The sequence below is a fragment of the Pongo pygmaeus genome, chromosome 10 (assembly GCF_028885625.2).
Source record: "Pongo pygmaeus isolate AG05252 chromosome 10, NHGRI_mPonPyg2-v2.0_pri, whole genome shotgun sequence".
In the NCBI taxonomy this organism is placed as follows: domain Eukaryota; kingdom Metazoa; phylum Chordata; class Mammalia; order Primates; family Hominidae; genus Pongo; species Pongo pygmaeus.
The window spans coordinates 32,870,271-32,876,289 of record NC_072383.2 but is presented as its reverse complement, the minus strand read 5'-3'; the positions used below and the strand labels follow the sequence as shown (position 1 = coordinate 32,876,289).

Below are 6,019 nucleotides of genomic sequence, written 5' to 3'. Positions count from 1 at the left end.
AGCTGGACACACTTGGCTCAGATAAGGGATTTTCTAGCACCTAGCCACGCAGGTCAGCAAGCAAAAACAAACCCAAGGAGAGGGACTTTTGTTGCCGGAAATTCTGATAGGGACCCCGCCCCTATACAGCCTAAGGAGGGCTTAGTGTCCAATAGGATTTAATGTCCGGGAAGCTACAACTCTATTTGGGATAAAGTGGCTGATCTCTCTGCCATGTATCCTTGTCTGTACTTGTGCTGATTTTATCCTCTTTCTGCTAGGTAAGTAAAGGTTGTCTGATTTTTCCAAAAGTGTTTGATCTTTGCACAGTCTTAAAGTACAAGTGATATTCATCAGTAGAGTAGTCTTAAATGGTCACCAGTAAGAAACTTGCAAAGGGAGAATGCAATCTCATGGACCTGAAAGTTTGTTTTCTCAAGAGCCAAGCTTTACACTGTCTTCTCTTTAAGAGATTTACAACCTAGTGTGCCAGAAAGCCTTGTCAACTGGTCAGGCTTGGGAAAGATTCCCCTCATAGATTAGATTGCTCCATACTATGCTCCCTTTCATAAATTACGGGATCCTCTCCCTATGTTACCCAGCATTCAAAAACAAAGCCTCTCTTAGATGCTATCTGAGTCTTTCATGAGCATAATACTTAGCCTTAAGGCTTGTTAAGTCTTTTTTTTTTTTTTGAGACGGAGTCTTGCTCTGTCACCCAGGCTGGAGTGCAGTGGCAAAATCTCGGCTCACTGCAACCTCCATCTCCCAGGTTTAAGCAATTCTCTGCCTCAGCCTCCCGAGTAGCTGGGATTACAGGCACCCGCCACCAGGCTCAGCGAATTTTTTGTATTTTTAGTAGAGATGGGGTTTCACCATCTTGGCCAGGCTTGTCTTGAACTGCTCACCTTGTGATCCACCTGCCTTGGCCTCCCAAAGTGCTGGGATTACAGGTGTGAGCCACTGCAACTGGCCAAGGCTTGTTAACTCTTAAACTTATAAAACATGTTTCAGAAAATGTTTTAATGACATCATTAACATATCTATAGTAAAAATTATTTTGGTTTGCAAAAAAAATGCCTATTATTCATTTAAGTTGTAAATGAGGTCATTAGTTCTTTTTCTTTTCTTGATTGCTCCCTATAATCTGTTTCCCCTTCTTCTTCCTTTTTTTTTTTTTTTTGAGATAGAGCCTCACTCTGTCATCCAGGCTGGAATGCAGTGGCATGATCTTGGCTCACTACAACCTCTGCCTCCCTGTTTCAAGCGATTGTCTTGCCTCAGCCTCCCAAGTAGCAGGGATTACAGGACCGCACCACTACACCTGGCTAATTTTTGTATTTTTAGTAGAGATGGAGTTTCACCATATTGTCCAGGCTGGTCTAGAGTTCCTGACCTCAAGTGATCTGCTTGCCTCAGCCTCCCAAAGTTCTGGGATTACAGGCATGAGCCACCACACCAGGCCTCCCCTTCTTTTTTGTTTGTTTCCCTTTCTTATTAGTAATAGTTAGCCGGGTACAAAGTCAGTTTGTATGTAGTCACTTGGAATGTAAGTAGAGATTATATTCCCCCAAGTCTCTCTTGCAGCTAGATGTTGTCAAGTTTCAGTTCTCACAATGACATATAAGCAGAAATGTTATATGCAACTTCTGCCTAAGGGAATGGCTTACTGTGAAACTCTTCTTACATTTACTTGGATTGGAATGTAGAAATGGCAGTAACTTAATTTCAACCATGCAAAAAAAAAAAAAGAAATAACTCCTGAGGGAAGGAACTCTTCTCCATAAACCTCTTTGGTAGTTTGGTAGAGCCCATGGACACCTTCTTAGAATAATCTTTTTTTTTTTTTTTTTTTTTTTTTAGACGGAGTCTTGCTCTGTCGCCCAGGCTGGAGTGCAGTGGCGCAATCTCAGCGACAACCCCTGCCTCCCAGGTTCAAGCGATTCTCATGCCTCAGCCTCCCTGAGTAGCTGGGATTATAGGCATGGGCCAGCATGCCCGGCTAATTACAGACAGTTTCACCATGTTGGCCAGGCTGGTCAGAAACTCCTGACCTCAAGTGATCCACCCGTCTCGTTCTCCTAAAGTGCGGGGATTACAGGCGTGAGCCACCATGCCCGGCCAGAATAATCTTTTGAATGCATAAAATAAAATACGTGAGATTACAAAGGAAATTAATTCAAAATGAAAGTTATCAAATATTTTAAAAAATCAAATGTGTAAGATGTGGTTAGGCTCGGTTTCCCCACCCGAATCTCGTCTTGAATTATAATCCCTATAATCCCCATGTGTCAAGAGAGAGACCAGGCGGAGGTAATTGGATTATGGGGGTGGTTTCTCCCATGCTGTTCTCATGATATTGAGTGAGTTATCTTGAGATCTGATGGTTTTATAAGGGACTCTTCCCCCTTTGCTCAGCATTTCTTCCTGCCACCTTACGAAGAAGGTGCTTGCTTCCCCTTCTTCTGCCGTGATTGTAAGTTTCCTGAGGCCTCCCCAGCCATGTGGAACTGTGAGTCAATTAAATCTCTTTTCTTTGTAAATTACCCAGTCTCGGGCAGTTCTTTATAGCAGTGTGAAAATGGACTAATACAGTATTTATACATTTCTTTAAAGGGGAGAAGGCATGTGGGAAGGAGGGGGTAGGGTGGTGAGGCAAATGGTTATACTTTTGTGGGACTATTAATTAATTAGAGCTCAGTAAATCTACATTTTATACAGATAAGGTGATTATATTATAGAGAATTCAGAGAAAAAGGGAGTAGAGGAAGAATCAATTATGCAAACGTCTCAGGGTAGGTGGAGGAATGATTTGTTCTGCTCCTGGGAAGATAAGCTTGTAATTGACATTATCAGTGTGATTCTAGCAAACTTTAGTTTTAGGAGCTAGACTTAGATGGTAGACCTAAAGTTACAATGGACATGTTCTTATTTTATGGGAGGATGTACATCTTGAAAGGTTTTGAGGCCAGCAAAGAGTTTACTTGGGAAAAAATTTATGAGGACCGTCATCTGGAGATGGTATCAGGCCTTCTGCCTTTCTGTGAGGGTCTGGGTAATGTGTGATGCTTTGACACCAGGTTGTAAAGTAATAGCTATCTATTTGGGAAAAGGATAGCAGTGCTGCATGACCCAGTCTCTAGGCATAACTTTTCCTTTGCATAACAAGTTTGGGGGTCCTAAGATGTTTTTATTTCTCCTTTACAAGTCACAGGGCCTGCTCAGCTGAATGAGCCCTGCTTCCAACCGTCTCACAACTTTGAATCATCACCTCAGCCTTTTTTTTTTTTCTCTTTTATTGAGATGAGTTCTCACTCTGTTGCCAGGCTGTAGTGCAGTGGTAAAATTACGGCTCACTGCAGCCTCAACCTCCCAGGCCCAAGAGATCTTCCCACCTCACCCTCCAGGGTAGCTGGGACCACAGGTGTGTGCTAGCACGCCTGGCTAATTTTTGTATTTTTTTGTAGAGATATGGTTTTACCATGTTGCCCAGATTGGTCTTGAACTTCTGGGCTTAAGTGATCCACCTACCTCAGCCTCTAAAAGTGCCATGATTACAGGTGTGAGCTACTGTGCCTTGCCCATTTAAGCCTTTTTTTTTTCTTTTTTTGAGACAGAGTCTGACTCTGTTGCCCAGGCTGGAGTGCACTGGCACAGTCTCAGCTCACTGCAGCCTCCGCCTCCCGGGTTCAAGCCATTCTCCTGCCTCAGCCTCCTGAGTAGCTGGGACTACAGGTCCGGGCAACCACGCCTGGCTAATTGTTGCATTTTTAGTAGAGACAGGGTCTCACCATATTGGTCAGGCTGGACTTGAACTCCTGGCCTCAGATGATCTGCCCTCCCAAAGTGCTGGGATTACAGGTGTGGGCCACTATGCCCAGCCCCACTTAAGCCTTTGTTATCTTTATTGTCCTTGGTATAAGCCTCTGGATATGATTTGTTTTTACTACTCAAGCTTCTCACAGATGACCTGGGCTCATAGTTCCAAGAGATTTTTGGGGCCTGTGTATTTATTTCTTCTTTGTTCTTTTTATTTGAATATGAGCTCAATGTTGTGGGGTAAATAGAATTAAATATTGGATCCTGTGGCAGAATCTTACTGAGGACAGTCTACAACTTTAGTGGCTGTTCTGGTGAACTTTGGATGTGAATAAGATAATCCATTTTTGGCACCTTACAATCAATGGTTAAACGTTCCCAGATATTCAATACTTAGCATTTGTAAATGACCAGGAAGAGCCCTCTCAAAGGAAAATTCTAAAATAGCTTCTATTAAGGACTTATTAGAAAAGGCCAACAAAAATGTAGAGGACCTAAAAGCCAACCTTTAAATCTCTTCTCCGTCTCTTGCCTAACCTGGGATTAACTTACATCCTAGACCCCTGGCCCTCAACTTGCTCCTGCCTTTCTATTGGGGGAGCCCGCCCCCAATATTTCAATATAGGTTCTTTCTATTTTTCCATAAGTGTTGGCTGGCCGAGAAATAAGGAGAGACAATACAAAGAGAGGAATTTTATAGCTGGGCTGCCAGGGGTGACATCACATACCGGTAGGACTGCGATGCCCGCCTGAGTCTCAGACCAGCAAGTTTTTATTAAGGGTTTCAAAAGGGGAGAGGGTGTAAGAACAGAGAGTAGGTACAAAGATCACATGCTTCAAAGAGCAAAAAGCAGAACCGCTGATAAGAGTCTAACAAAGATCACATGCTTCTGAGGGAACAGGGCAAAGGGCAAAAGCAGAACCACTGATTAGGGTCTAACAAAGATCACAGGGCAAAGGGCAAAAGTAGAACCACTGATAAGGGTCTATGTTCAGCGGTGCACGTGTTGTCTTGATAAACATCTTTTTTTTTTTTTCTAGTTGTCAAATAATCCTTTATTGAAATATTTTCCTTTGTGCTTAACTGGCTGGGCATTCCACAGCACCACTGTTGATGTCATCTATGACGTCATGAGGGTGGTGGCCAACAACATTACAGCCCACAGACTGGGCAGTCCCCAGGATCTCTTTAATGGTTCCAGAGAGTTCTCTGGCTAAGGATCAGTGCCGCATCAGTCAAGCAACGATCTCATCAAAAGTTATATTCCTACTGTGTTTAATGTTTTTCTGTTTCTTTCTGTCTCTTGGTGCTTCCTTAAGGGCTTTGGTGATCAGGGCAGAGGCAGAAGCCACCACCTCAATCTGGGCCTGTCTGTTCTGAATGGTCAGTTTCACTGTAATCCTCAGGCCCTTCCAGTCACCTGTTGCCTTGGCAATGTCATCACCAACCTTTTTTGGAGACAGATCAGGGGGCCGATCTTGGGGGCCAGTGCAGAAGTGGCACTGACTTCACCTTCAGTGCACCTCAGGTATACGACTTTGATTTCGTTAGGGTTGAACTTCGGCGGCATGGTGGAGGAGGCTGGTGTCGGATGAACCTGGATTTGGGATGACTAAAGAAAGTTGCACCTTAGCCTCCTCCGAGGTGAAAGCTAAGAGTGATAAACATCTTAAATAACAGAAAACAGGGTTTGAGAGCAAAGAACCAGTCTGACCACAAATTTACCAGCACTGAGTTTTCCCAACCCTAGTAAGCCTAAGGGTTCGAGGGCTTATCTCAGTCCTTATCTCAACTGCACAAGACAGACATTCCCAGAGCGGCCATTCATAGACCTCTCCCCAGGGATGCATTCTTTTCCCAGGGTATTAATATTAATATTCCTTGCTAGGAAAAGAATTTAGCGATATGTTTCCTACTTGCACGTCTGTTTATAGGCCCTCTGCAAGAAGAAAAATATGACTCTTTTTGCCCAACCCCGCAGGCAGTCAGACCTTATGGTTGTCTTCCCTTGTTCCATAAAAATTGCTATTATTCTGTTCTTTTTCAAGGTGCACTGATTTCATATTGTTCAAACACACATGTTTTACAATCAATTTGTACAGTTAACACAATTGTCACAGTGGTCCTGAGGTGACGTACATCCTCAGCTTACAAAGATAACAGGATTAAGAGATTAAAGACAGGCATAAGAAATTATAAAAGTATTATTTCAGAACTGAT

General features: G+C 43.3%; 1 pseudogene; it reads right to left on the bottom strand.

Moving 5' to 3' along the window:
• Positions 1 to 4,850: 4,850 nt before the first annotated feature.
• On the bottom strand, positions 4,851 to 5,384 carry LOC129009513 (large ribosomal subunit protein uL11-like; annotated as a pseudogene).
• Positions 5,385 to 6,019: the final 635 nt, after the last annotated feature.